This window comes from Chiloscyllium plagiosum, chromosome 20 (assembly GCF_004010195.1).
Source record: "Chiloscyllium plagiosum isolate BGI_BamShark_2017 chromosome 20, ASM401019v2, whole genome shotgun sequence".
Taxonomy (NCBI): Eukaryota; Metazoa; Chordata; class Chondrichthyes; order Orectolobiformes; family Hemiscylliidae; genus Chiloscyllium; species Chiloscyllium plagiosum.
Window position 1 is genome coordinate 27,376,848 of NC_057729.1, and position 15,311 is coordinate 27,392,158.

The window sequence follows — 15,311 nt, forward strand, 5'->3', positions numbered from 1 at the left end:
AGCTGGTCAAGTCATACCGGAGATTGTTGCTAGAGTGGTTCAGTAGCAGATGCTGAGGGAACCAAAAGAGAAAAACGTGTTTGATCTCATCCTTAGCAATCTGCTAACACAGATGCATCTGTTCATGACAGTATCTGTAAGAGTGACCACTGAATAATCCTTGTGGAGATAAAGTCTTGTGTTCATATTGAGAATACCCTTGATCATGTTGTGCATTGACTATCACAATGTTCATTGGCATAAACTTTGAACAAATCTAGCAACTCCAGACTGGGCATCCATGAGGCCTTATGGGCCATTAGCAGCAGCAAAATCATTCTTCAATACAACACAACTTCATGGCCTGGCATATCAAGAGAAAGCGAGAATTGCAGATGCTGGAGAGTCAAGAGTCAAAAAGTGTGGCACTGAAAAAGCACAGGTCAGGCAGCATCTAAGGAGGAGAGTCATCATTTTGGACATAAGCCCTTCATCAGCAATGGTTCAGGAAGGGCTTGTGCATGAAACATTGACTCTCCTACTCCTTGGATGCTGCCTGACCTGCTGTGCTTTTCCAGCACCACAATTTTTCGACCCATGAACCTTCAGTCTACCATCACAAAACCAGGGGATCAACCTTAGTTCTTATAATAATGCAGGAGAGAATATCAGGAGCAGCAACAGGTTACCTAAGAAGTGTCAACCTGGTAAAGCTACATCACAAGACTAGTTGGGTGTCAAACAAAGAAATAGCATATGATAGATAGAGTTAGGTGATTCCCCAACCAATGGATCAGGTCAAATCTGTGCTGTCCTGCCACATGCAGTAGTTTAATGGCAGTGGACAGTTAAAGATTTCACTAAAAGACTCCACCCTCAATGAAGGAGGAGCCCAGTACATCGGAGCATAAGGGAAGGTTGATACAGTCACAACTATCTTAACCTGGAAATATCAAACGGATGTGCTATCTTGGCCTCCTCTGATGTTCCACAAAAAGATCAGAATCTAATTAGCAAAGAACTTACTTTGCATTAGCCAAAACTACAACATATAAATCTATAATAATGAACACAATATTTAGGAGTGTCACATTGGAAATGGTTTTCCAAATCTGGAATTCAGATTGATTAAGGAGGCAGTGGACACCTACGTTCCAAAGTGGGGATTGGTCTGCTGCAGAGAGCCTTTAGAGAGAGACTGCGATGCTTGTCTTTTTAACTTTGCTTCTTGTCTTAATGCTGCATATAGCTGTAATGTAACCTTTTTTCTTCATTTCTCTATTCTGTAATAAAGGTTTGTACTTTAGGTACTCTGTGCCTAAGATGGTGCAGTAAGTAGTGACTTAGAAGCTTTTCACTGTAATCATTTTAGCACGTGACAAAGCTAATTCAATTCAATTCACAATTCAAAAGTTTGGATGCAGGATGAAACAGCCATTAATCTGTAAATAAGACTGTTTCAAATTGGAAATATTTAATATTTTTAACTGGATTATTACATTAAAAACCATTTAATTTTGATTGAATAACTTTGTTTTTTTTCCACAATGCACTTTGCACACATTAATGAATCCCTCTGGGCTTGTTCTACTTATATTAGTTGCAAGCTATTGGGAAGCTTTGCCTTGCTCACCTGCCTTTGGGAGTTGAAGATGAATTCTCTAGAGATTTTCTTGCCTTAGCCATAGTTGTATTTTTAAAAAAATCTTGGTCTTTCCCAGGATAATTCATAATTTGTGAATGGAATAATGATGTGCAAGTTTTTACAGCTGTTTGAATAGGACAACCTGGATGGTCTTTTTTTTTGGATGATTCTGCGTGACAGGAACCTAGCAGCTACATACAACACAGTGTCAATCAAAAAAATGTATATATTTATTGACAAATTCCTCAAGGTTTGTGAAAAACAAAATCTTTGATTATAATGAATAAAAGTAATATCTACACAGTGATAGAATAATAGAATCCCTACAGGGGAATTATAGGAGTATTGTTGTGTGGTAAGGTGGATTTCTCTGGGCACTCATCCTGGAAGTATGTTTAGAAGTAATAAAAAGAATCAAAGTAGTCTGTAAGAAAGATTGACATCAAATTTATAATTCATTAAATACAAAGAATTAACCACCAATAAAAGATTAATAAAATATATTAATATGCTGCTGCACTTTGAATGCTCTATGAAAGCAGTCTGACAATATTAAAGATTCTTGAAAGCTTACATAGCAACAAATTACTGTACAATTCTGGCTGTTTAGGGCAAATTTTCAACTTTGGCACAGAACCTAATGAATCAAGTCACCCATCCATGGTGGTTCACTGACAATCAGACAAAATCAGTAGACTGGACAATCTGCTCCAAAAGGCTTCTGTTTAATCGCATAAATGAAGAAGGTTAACTATTTACAGTTAGTAAGTACTTATTCCATGTGTAAGAGATACCTATTGCTATTGGGGGTAGGTTGGGGAGTTAGGAGTTGTGATGGACTTGTATTGTTAAGATTGAACTGAATTTTCTCTCAACACTTACAACGCAATGTCCTCTGCTCCAAAACTTTAATTTAGATAAGTGTGAGGTGCAGCAGTTTGGAAAGGCAAATCAGGGCAGGACTTACATACTTAATGGTAAGGTCATGGGGAGTGTTGCTGAACAATGAGACCTTGGAGTGCAGGTTCTTAGCACCTTGAAAGTGGGTCTCAGGTAGATAGGATAGTGAAGGTGGCGCTTTGTTTGCTTTCCTTTTTTGGTCAGAGCATTGAGTATAGGAGTTGGGAGATCATGTTTCAACCATACATGTCATTGGCTTGGCCATTTTTGGAATATTGTGTGCAATTCTGGTCTCCCTCCTATAGGAAGGATGTTGTGCAACTTGAAAGGGTTCAGGAAAGTTTTAGCAGGATGTTGCCAATGTTCGAGGATTTGAGCTACAGGGAGAAGCTGAATAGGCTGGGGCTATTTTCCCTGGTGCATCAGAAACTGAAGGCTGACCTTAGAGATTTATAAAATCATGAGGGACATGGATAGGATAAATAGACAAGGTCTTTTCCCTTGGTTGTGGCAGCCCAGAACTAGAGGGCATAGGTTTATAGTGAGAGGGGAAAGATATAAAAGAGACCTAAGGGACAACGCAGAGGGTGGTGCGTGTTGGAATGCGCTGCCAGAGGAAGTGGTAGAGGCTGGTACAATTACAACACTTAAAAGGCCACTGGATGGGTATATGAATAGGAAGGGTTTAGAGGTCTATGGGCTAAGTGTTAGCAAATGGGATTAGATTAATTAGGATATCTGGTTGGCATGAACAAGTTGAATCAAAGGGTCTGTTTCTGTGCTGTACATCTCTAGGACTCTATGTTGTGGGGCTGTAGAAGTAAAGCTGTAAAGATGGATGTATTAAATAAGCAAAAATCTAGTTCATTGTTCTTGTATTATCTCATCTATTTGGTCACTGACTCTCATACTCCTTATTGCAGGGATGTACACTTAAGTGTGGCATCATGCTACAAAATGTATTGCCATGTAATTGACAGAAGGTATTTACCTTCTGTTTCTTTTCTACTTTTTAGGCATGCTGAAGAATCACTTAATCAGAAAAGGGAGGATAACACAACAAGGCAGAATACAGAGGGGAAGTGATGGTTACACTATAGGAATTTATGTGCCAGAGTGCCCATGCACATCTTTCCTGTGCCGGAGGGCTCGAGAGAGAGTTAAATTTCACGTCCTTGCTAAAAATGAGCTACTGAGTATGAACACCTTCCAGTTGCATGAGAACAGAACCTGAAAATTCCGATGTTGTATTTTGAGTGACCTAGTTTCTAATCTGTACAGAACTACAGATTAGAGAACCACCACAAAGTACATTAAAACATCAGGCATATCTACACCAGCATTAGTGAGAAGACTCCTTCAGAGCATAGATATTCCATATAGGTGCTGCTACAGAGCCCATAAAGTTGAATCTCTAAGGTTCTCTGACTTGAAGCAGGTGGATTAAGTGATGAGAATTTAGTGGTTCATAGTTGCCCAGACAACAAAGATTTTAAAATAGGGGCATTCTACCTATTTAACACATACTTTCATAGAGAACTACAGTCTAACTAACTCTTAAAATGACTCTAGGCAGTCTGCTACCACTATTAATAGCACCTCCCCCACCACCAAACCAGCTTGCACACACATCAGACATTAAGCATTCTGTGGAAAGCGGTTTCCTGGCGTAATACCTGAACTTGTCTTTTGCCAGTTATGCTGATGTCACTTTAACCTGGCTAATTGGGTGTCATTGATAACTTATTGGCTGAACAAAATGATTAGCGCAATGGAAACTTGAAGAACATGAATCAAGGAGTTAGAGGATCCAACATGATGGATGCAGCATTGGAGGCCATAGTGATACAGATGGGTCCCCCTCCTTTGGAGCAGAAAGCTTAGGTACACACTGTTCTAGATTAACCTCACTCAGAAACATCTGAAGATCTGCAGGCTGTATTGTTTTTTGCAGTTCTGGTTTCTTCCAAAGTTCATCCAAGCTGTACAGACTTTTGAGGGCTCCCTTGCTGCGCTACTGTGGCTTTCGATGCCTCAAATGGGAAGCTCAGCAGCATTTCCAGTTCTATAATTCAGAATATCAATGAAATAGTTGATGCCCTCTTCAACCTTGTGGATCCTGTCAACCTGAATGATTGCAGTGCCTTTTCATTCTGCTACACTTTTCCCAACAGGGCAAGTGTTCATCCTAGGAATAAAACATCAGTGGCCTGCTTACAAATTAGGGCATTGCAAATTTACCTTGTGGTCGGTTAGTGAGTATGTAAAAGAGAAGTGGATGGCAACTGCATCATTGACTGCCACTAGTCAGCTCACCATTTACTGCAAATCTCAAATATTACGTCATTAGTAAACCTAACTACATTGAACACAGATTAATAAAGGTGATTGTTATAGAAATTTTAACCAAGGTCCATGATCATAGTCTGTGTGCAGAGACTGCACTGGGTGCAGATAAACCTCATTGCTATCCATCTTTTCATCTTCCCTGCCTCAATATGACACAGGAATATAGAATTCACCATCAAAAGAGTGTGTCAGAATTGGTGACTAAATTAGAAACATGACAAATGAGCTGAATGATTGCCTTCATCCAAAGTAATGATTTTGTTAATGATACTAGTTATTTCCTATGACAAGATTTGGACTGGAGCGTCAAAATCTTGCAGTCAGTCAGTTATCCTTACCTCTGGGTGTCAATTTGTTGCTGCCATTGCAAACATCTGACTAGAAAGCAAAAAAGCACTCCCAAAAGATTCATTCCAATTCAATAAATGTGACTGCATGTTACATCTCAAACTTGGAATTGACCTACTATGAGCAAGTATGTAAGAAATAGAAGTGGGCAGAAATCATACAGCTTTGCCCTGACATTCAATACATTTGGGTCTGATCCTCTGCCAGAACCCCTGTCCACTCCACATGTTCCTCAATTCAGTGAAAGACAGAATTCCTCAAACGCAAGAATGTTGAAACACCGGGAAAAACCAACGAGTCTCTGACCATCTCTATCTAACTTTCTTAGCATATATCTCTTTTTATCCCTCACGCATTTCTAGCTTTCCTTTCCAAAGGTATCTCTACCAAATGCTCCAATTACTCCTTGAGATTGTACACTTCACATTCTTAGTCTCTCAACACTCTTGAAATAAAAAATATTTCTTCCGAATGCCCTTTTGAATTTATTACATAACTATCTTTCATTGATGTTCTTTATGTTTCCTCTCTCATTTCTACTCTAGAAATATTTATATTTTAGTTAATGAAATGGTTTCAGAAGTTAAAAGACCTTTATCAGTTCACTCTCAACCTTTTTTGCAAAGGAAAGAATGCCAGCCTGAATATTCTGGTCCTGTGTCAGATCTTCACTAATTTTATAAGCTGGAGACTAGAACTGTGCAAAGTATGGTCTAATAAAAATGCGAAACAAGTGCATCAGGAATTCCTCAGTTTTCAATTCTTTCAACTTAAATAAATCTCAGTACTTGGCTTAGATCATAGAGATGTACAGCACAGAAACAGACCCTTCGGTCCAACTTGTCCATGCCGACCAGATATCCCAAACCAATCTAGTCCCACCTGCCAGCATCCGGCCCATATCCCTACAAACCCTTCCTATTCATATACTCATCCATATACCTTTTAAATGCTGCAATCATACCAGCCTCCACCACATCCTCAGGAAGCTCGTTCCATACACGTACCACCCTCCGTGAAATTGTTGCCCCTTAGGTCTCTCTTATATCTTTCCCCACTCACCCTAAACCTATGCCCTCTAGTTCTGGACTCCCCCACCCCAGGGAAAAGATTTTGTCTATTTATCCTATCCATGCCCCTCATGATTTTATAAAGGCAAAATCCAGTAATCCTATAAAGGTCACCAGCTCAGCCTCTGACACTCTAGGGAACACAGCCCTAGCCTATTCAACTCTCCCTTTAGCTCAAATCCTCCAACCCTGGCACCATCCTTGTAAATCTTTTTTTAACCCTTTCAAGTTTCATTTCATTTAAGCCTAATTTTACATAGGATTTTTTTTTTTTTTAAAAGAGCTGATTTTACAGAAATGATGAAAACAATAAGATGTAGGAATAAAATGGATTGTAACTTGTGTATGGAAACTTCCTGTGATTATTGTGCAATCCTCAGATTTCAGTCGACTACAAGCCAACTACAAGAAAGTAGGGGTTGGGCAAGCAGCTTACCTATATTGCACAATAATTTACTTGCAAGAACAGGCCAGGAGAGAGTTTCCTAACTTTCTTGTGCTTACACTGAAAAACATATTCATTTTTCATAGTGTTTCCAACAGAGCATTCACAACTCCGTTTTTGAGGGAATTAACTTTGTATTTGCTGCCAGACAATATCCCATATGTCATTCGAAAACTAAATGATGATAAATCTTCCATCTACTTGATATTTTGTTCACACAATACTATGATTTGATACATGTCATTTTCCATTAAACATTTCTTACCTTCAGTACTTTCACCCTTGAGTGGGGAAGGTGGTGTCCTGGAAATGGTCACTTTGTTACAGCTTCATTGTTCAAGCGGCATAGAAAATGTATGTCCACAAGAACATTACATATGAAGTCTGATTCCAATGCGTATTCTGCAAGAGATCAATTGCAAAGACATAAAGGAACCATAGTTTGATTATTCAAGCTGGTTACATTCCATAAGCAGACCCAATTGGATTACTGGATTTTGCTTAATACACCATCTGATTAACAAATCAACATATGAAATTCTCCCAGCTGAGGATTCCCATACAAGAGAAGAATGTTAGCTGCAAAATTAGCACCGCACAGAGGATTCCAACATTTGGCTTGCAAAGGGAAAAGGACATTAAATTAATTTAAAATTACTAACTTGTCAATCTATTGTCAATTAAGAGTGGCCAGGCATGAGGCAGACTTGAAAGAAAGCTGAAGCCAGGGCCACCAGAGTGCATGGACATTCTGAACTGTCTTAAATATTGGGCAAGGTCAGTTTCTATTTTTAAATTTGTAAAAGATCACAGGATACCACTTCAGCAGCCTGATGGGAGCAAGGAACTTAGGGAGGCAAGGGAGGGAAACCATTACAAAACTAAAGTAAAATAAATTGTCAACACAAGCAGAACTTGAAATTTCTTTCAGCTTTATCAATAAATATAATTTAGTTTGGGGCATTGTTTGTAATTGCACAATTCAAAGAATTAATATATTATACATTTTTAATAGCACAAGACACAGTAAGAAATCAGACATGGCTATTGGTCTATTTTCTTCTAAGAATCACAAACCCAAATCATTAACAGGTTTTATTTTTAAACTAATGCTGAAGCATTCCACATTCATTTTTCTACTCATGAGACACCTTTATAACAGATTTTTACTTCCAGACATTCAAGGGTCTTCATACTCAGCACTGTTGTATAATCAATTAGAATGAATGTGATAAGGTTTATTTAAACTAAAAGGCTGTGATTGAAAACTGTTATATCTAAAACCTCTCATGCTAATATCAAAAATCTGTAAGAGCTTCTTTTGATAAATGAAAGCTATCAAAAATGCAAGCACCAAAGCATTGGAGGATGAAATAATCTCTGCTGCATGCAAAAGCACATAGACTGGATAGAAAAATGTCAAGGGTTAAAATTAACTCAATGATCTATATGGTAGTTAAGACCTATCACTGAGAACCTGGAATAGAAGATAACTCTGAAAATAACCTTTCAGAAGTATACTTGCTAATGAAAATACATTGATTCTGAAAGGGAACATTTGAGTTAAGTTATAATTGAGGTAGATTTTGGGATCCTCTGCATTACATTTTTCAGACCTTTCCCCCTCCATTTTATTCTGTATATTTGCAAACCAAACAGCTGTGAAAATGCTAAAGTTCTTCATGAATTATTACACAAGAAATGTTTTCTTTGTAACAAATTGGAGCAAAAGGAAATCAACATTCTTTGTTAGCTTTCAGTTGGCTTACCCCATAAACTTCCAAGAAAGCTGAAACCCAGTTTTTGTTCAGAATTAGGCTGAAACACATTTCGCTGTCAGATATACACAATTATTTCATGACACACCGTTAAAATGGTTCCCTGTCAAGTATTTGATGCATGTGGCCCAGATAAGCAGTATAATTTATCAGAATCTTCAGCATTAGTATAAAGACCCGATTTCAGAAAAATATGCAACATTATCATGGATATATTAAAAGGGAAATTAAGCTTCACAGATGAGAGTCTAATAACATTAAAAAAGGAAATAATGAGACACTTTGAAGCTTTATTAAATGGTGGCGTCAACAAAAGATATAGGAAGATTATGAAGAGTTAACAGAATTTAAGATAAGATAGTACAACCTATATTTGGAACAGGCCTTTTAGACAGAACAACCATAGTCATATTCTCCAAATATCATGATGTATTGTAATCATTGTTCTCAGGGGTGATTTTGAAAGGTCATTTCTGTAAGGAATATCATTGCTTATAGTAGCTTTATGAATATAATTTCTATGCAAGCAGATGAATGATCAGATCATGTAAAAAGGGAAGAAGTGGAAGCACTGGGCAGCAAATAAAATCATTTGCGATGAAAGGAAGGGGGGATAAGACTGAAGATACAGTTAAAGAGAAAGGTTTCTTGGAAGCTTTTGAAAGCATGGAGATAGTCATGGGCATCATTGCTTTTGGAGGACTGTCGTCTTGAATATTGCGAGTAGCTATCTCAAATAAATTGATCATATCTTCATATGTTACCAAAAACACTGCTATTCTGAGACAGCTTCTGAAGTTACGCTGGAGATTAAAGGCTTCATTTTCATCTGAAATACTCCCCCTCTATTTAGTTAAGGGATTACCTTATTTAAAATAAAATGATTGAGAGGAGTTATGGATAAACACTTGCATTACATTAGTCTTATCTCATTGCAGTTTCAGTTTCTAAAATTATATCCCAAACATCAGGATCCATCTTGTAATACTTAAGGACTGAATGTTATTTTTTCCTGAGGTTTTGATTCCTTGGCTTAGAAATTGGATCATGTCCAAATTGTAGTGTGATCCTAGTGCACTGCATACTACATGCTAATGAGAACAATGACAGAATCACTGTAAATAGATCCACCAAAAATCATTAACATAGTAGCGAGGGAGTAGCAAGATCAGCCAGCATGGATACTGCCAGAGAACCTCAGGAGAGACCAGAGGGAAGAGGGAGGAAAGCAGTCAAGAGGGCTGGCAGTTATGTACTTGTACCATAAGATGGGCACATCCACAGTCCTCAGCAAGCACTTCACAGCTATAAAGATGGACCTCTGCCTTTCAATTTCCAGGCTCTTCTTTATTAATGTAGCCTTTGATTACTATCAGAAACTTCACAACAGAACCTAAAGTATCATTTGTGCATAAATACTTTTACTAGTTTCTAGGCAGTCTTGGTCGGTGTCATAGCTTTAAAGTAAGCCTAAATTTAATCCATCTCAAAGAACAGATGAAAACAAGTGCAGAACCAAATCACAATGATTTCAATAATGAAAGAGACTATTCAGCTCCAATTCTTGTTGGATCGCTGGAAGAGCTACTCAACTAGTGCCATCTTTTTCTTGTAGCCCTACAGTCTTCCCTTCTCATAATTCAATTCTCTTTAGAAAGTCATGATTAAATCTGCCTCCATCACACACCCAAGCAGTGCAATCCAGATGATAACATGTGCATACAAAACATTTCCGTCATGCTGCTTTTGCTCATCAGCTTATATTGGCATCCCCAGTTCTCAACCTTTCCACTAATAACACCATACATGATGGGCTTCTGTAGGCAGACTTCTGCTTATAATCTTTCCACAAAGTCCATCTTTTCTCCAGATGTTCGAAGGAAGCTAATGTCAAAGACTCAATAAAAATGAAATAAGCAGATTCTTCATTGAAAAGGTTCAGGGATGTCATTCTGGTAACCCTAATTTTAATTGAGGTGAATTTCTGGCATCTTAGTTTAGTTTAGTCATCTTCCTTCATACACCAATTGTTTTCAAATAGTGAAATTTTTACTCCTGGAAATGTTTAGTTATGATGCTGGTTAAACCCATATTGTACTGACAAGGATAGCTGTGTTTAACCAATGAAAAGCAATAGTTACAGCCACCACAAGAATTCGACTGCTCACATGACTACATGGGGACAATAATCAGGGAAGCATTAGATCTCATTGTTTACAGCAGCTTTATGAATACAATTTCTATGCAAGCAAGTAAATTATCAGATCATCTGAAGAAAGTGCGATAGGTGGAGGGAGGTTAAGGTGAGGGTGATAGGCCGGGGTGGGGGTGGGGGCGGGGTCAGAGAAGACTGAAAATACAATTAAAGAAAAATTAATGATCTAACTGATCTAAATCTAAAGATGAGAACCCGCATAACTGAAGTAAATTTCAATTATGCTCCCATTGCATGGATAGTATTGAATGATTAGTTTCTAAAACTTGTTCTTTGAAACTAAAATAATTATGAACAAAGGAACAGTGTCTTTGGACTTTAAAATTTAGTATAGAGACTCAACAATAACAAACAGCAATACAAAAGCCCAGGTTGATTTGAAATAGGATTAAAATGTAAAAGGGAGGGACCTGCACGGTTGACCAGAGTCAAATCAAACCTAGTTTCAGTTGCTACCTATGTGCCCATAAACAGACAACAGGCCTTTCGCTCATACACACAGCCTAGCTCTTCTTCCTCCTGCCATTCATTGACCTCGCATAGTCCCTCTTTTCATCCTTCTAACCCATCCCTAATTAGGAATGCATGGCTAAGTGCCATCATCTTTTAACAGTGTCTGGGTGAAACACGTCAGTCCTGTATGAAAAGAACCGAATCCCTTCCTTTTTCTCCCCCCTAACTACAACAATATTCCTTGGTAAATTAATATTCAGAGGTAATTCATGTGAAAGGTGGTTGTATTTGTTTCATAAATGACCTGAAAATAGCAAAAATATCTTCATTTCCACTCATTGGATTAATAGAATATTCTGCATGTATAATCAATGACTTCTCCAAGCTGGTGCAGTGACCCTATGCAGGGTTCCAAAGGGGAAAAAGGATTTTTTCAAACAGCACTGCTTAAATTTTCTTTTTCATCTGCCATGTTCACTTCCTGTGCATGTAAAAGAACAGTGTAAAGATAGATTTCTGGCAGATTGATTAGATAATAAACTTTAATAAAAAAAGACAACAGTGGTTAGCGCTATTGCCCCTCAGTGCCAGGGACCCGGGTTCAATTCCAGCCTCGAGCAACTGCCTATGTGGAGTTTGCACAATCTCCCCAATTTTGTCCCACAGTCCAAAGATGTGCAGGTTTTGTGGATTGGCCATGCTAAATTGCCCATAATGCTCAGGGATGTGTAGGTTAGGTGGATTAGGCATGGGAAATGTGGGGTTACACAGATAAGGTAGAGGGGGTGAGTCTGGGTGGGATGCTCTTCAGAGGGTCGGTGTGGACTTGTTGTGCCAAATGACCGGTTTCCACACAGAAGGGATTCTATGAACTAACTTGGCTCATTGACAATGATTAGTTTCCACAGTAGTCATATCTATACCAACATGTCTTTTCACTTTGCCTCTGTCACTTTTTTTTTCCAATCCCTCTCCTTCCCCACATTACAATTCCCCCATATGTCAGGAAATTATACGTCAGATCACATTTTAATTCTAAACAATGTTATTACGGGATGAGTTAGCAGAGGTATCAGGATATAAAAGGAACAGTTGTGTCTTCATTTGCTTTCCTCTCGTGATAAACTCCATGAACAATCGGCCAAAACACTTATGACCAGTTTTATTTTGTCTTATTTCATGTTCAATTTGTGCGTGTATTATCTCACCTTAAATATCTCTGAATGATCTCTCAATAGCTCTTCCTATTACTTGAAGTTTAACTGATCAATGACAAATCAAAGTCCAAGTTGTTTTAGTTAGTTGGGCTGGGAACCAATCAACTTTTCATAAGTGTTCTGTTAGCTATATTCCAAAGTAAAACACATTATTGCACTGGGCAAGGGCCAAACAAAATGAGTATTACAATACCCAAGCAGAAACTCAAGGAAATGAGTTTGTTACCTTACAGAAGTTCATATTATAAGGAAATAGCAAAAGCTCAAATCACATGTTAAAATTACAAACTATTCAAAAGAAAATTAAGGGATTGATCATTTTCCCTTGCTAGCATCACTAAGAGCATGACCTGGGAATTCTGTTTTTTTTTTAAGATTAGATTAGATCTCCCACAGCGTGGAAACAGGCCCTTCGGCCCAACAAGCCCACACCGACCCTCTGAAGAGTAACCCACCCAGTCCCATTTCCCTCCGACTAATGCACCTAACACTCTGGGCGATTTAGCACGGCCAATTCACCTGACCTGCACATCTTTGAACTGTGGGAGGAAACCGGAGCCACCCGGAGGAAACCTATACAGACACCGGGAAAATGTCCGTGTGCACAGTCACCCAAGGCTTGAATTGAACCCGGGACTGGTGCTGTGAGGCAGCAGTGCTAACCACTGAGCCACCGTGCCGCCCTTTGGTACCAGGTTTGATTCCAGCCTGGGGCAACTGTCTGTAGATTTTATCAACTGTGTTTGTAAACTGGCTGCTGCAATTCCCGTTATTATAATAAAGGTGACATTAGCAGCCTTGTTTTTGGTTTGTTTACAAATTAAGGTGGGGGTTGTAGAATCAAAAGTCACATTTCATTGAGGAATCCCCAACAATTTTTTTTAAAAAAAAAAAAGAGAGGGAGGCCAGCAGACGCCAAAATGGATTCAATCTGCAATTTGCAGGACTGGACAAGGATATTTCAACACAGGGAGGACACCTTCTTAAAAAACGACCCTGGTTCTCAGAGGCAAATATGTGAACTAATACATGGGTTTTAAGAACCTGAATAAAATTATTATTCCTGGCACAGGGAGGAAAAGTCCATTTTCTGAGAGCAAGCGCATGTTGTGGCAAGTGCCAGGAGTTGGTCTGTAATTATGGATTCAGGAACTGAAAGGTTTAAAATGTTCTCATCAGGATAGGAAAGTGAGTGCCATGCAACTGTCAAGTGCCTGGAGCAGTAGCAGATAACGAGTGAAGTTTTATCAGTATTTCCAGAGGCACTGTGCATCGTTGGTGAGAGATTGGAGAAACCCATCAGTTGCAATCATGCTGTGTGTTCTCAGGCACAATCTGCAACCTCATGACCTGCCATATCCTCCCCTCAACCATTACCATCAAGCCAGGGAATCACCCCTGGTTCAATGGAGTGCGCAGGTGGGTGTACCAGGAACAGCCCCAGGCATAGCTAAAAGTGAGGTGACAACCTGGCGAAACTACCATACAGGGCTACTTACTTCCAAACAGCATAAGCAACAAGTGATAAGCAGAGCTGCCAAGGACAAGATGCAATAAGGACATATCCAGGCTTAGGCTTACAGTAGTAAGTAACAATCCTGCCACACAAATATCAGGCAACGACCATATCCAATAACAGACAGACAGATATTCACTGCCCTTTGACATTCAATAATATTACCGCCATTTTCAAAACCTAGGAGGTTACCATTGACCAGAAACTGAACTTGACTTGCCACATAAAAGGTTCCAGCTTGATGGGCACAATGTCCACAAGCATCCATTCTTTCCACCACCAACACTCAGTAGCAACAGTGTGTACCACCTACAAGATGCACTGCAGAAATACACAAGCCTCTTAAGCAGTTCCTTCCATAACCATGACCATGAGCACTGCCATCCAGAAAGATGAGGGCAGCAGATACATGGGAATACCACCATCTACAAGCTCCCCTCCAAATCACTCACCATCCTGACTTGGAAACATATTGTTGGTCCTTCACTGTCACAGAATCGAATTCCTGGACTTTTCTCCATGGCATTTTTGTCTACCTACAACACAGAGACTGAAGGTCAAGAAGGTAGCTCACCACCACCTTCTCAAGGACAACTAGGGACAGGAAATAAATACAGGCTTAACCAATGTAGAAGAAAGAGGAAAGTAAAAGTGAAATAATGGGTGCTTTAAGGTCAAATGCCTTGGATGCCAAAATCTGTCATGGTGTTACTTTTATTGTTGATGTTACACATCAAACTTTATTTAGGCACAAAAAACACATGCTGGTCTAGTTACTCACATTGCCGTGAAAGAATAAAAATGGTGGTATAAGTTGTTCCCATGATCCTATGAAGATGGGAAGCAGGATATGCGAATCAAAGTCAGAAAAGACCAAAGCTAGCAGAAGAGGACCTCAAAGTTGGAAGAATCGGCTCTAAAGCAGTGAAAGCACATTCTTAAAACAAGTGCTGTGAGCAACATCTTTTACTCACGGAGGGTAGCTGCTGTCTTGGTTCACTATTTCTTTGCTTTCCACCCTGTCAATTTTACAAGCACATCAACCCCTGATGCACTGTTACCTCAGTCAACCTAGCAAGTTTCAGACAGCCCAGAAAATACCAGTGCAAGCTGTTAAAGATAGAGTCCAGAGCTGAGTATTCAATTGGCTCTTTACGCATTTAAAATCACAGACTTGATTGAATGATACAGAAAAGCACCAGAACAAACTGCAGAAATCAACAACCAACCAGTATATCACCATTGTCCTCCCCGTCCCCCAGTCACCCAATGCATACTGACACCTACCACTTTGAGGTTAAAAATTATCCCCATTGTTATACTGAGCAATAACTTTTCTTTTTGAAGGTTCAGCAAATACCTATGAGCTGGTAGTATAACCATGCTACAAACTTTA

At 39.0% G+C, this 15,311-nt stretch overlaps 1 protein-coding gene across 5 annotated transcripts in view; it reads right to left on the reverse strand.

Moving 5' to 3' along the window:
- LOC122560108 (extracellular sulfatase Sulf-2-like) overlaps positions 1–15,311 on the reverse strand; it is a 303,645-nt gene that overhangs the window by 232,918 nt on the left and 55,416 nt on the right. For all 5 annotated transcript variants that reach the window (XM_043710351.1, XM_043710353.1, XM_043710348.1 and 2 more), the window contains exon 2: positions 7,002–7,138. The gene's annotated coding sequence lies outside the window, so the exon portion shown is untranslated. The remainder of the gene's footprint in view (positions 1–7,001; positions 7,139–15,311) is intronic.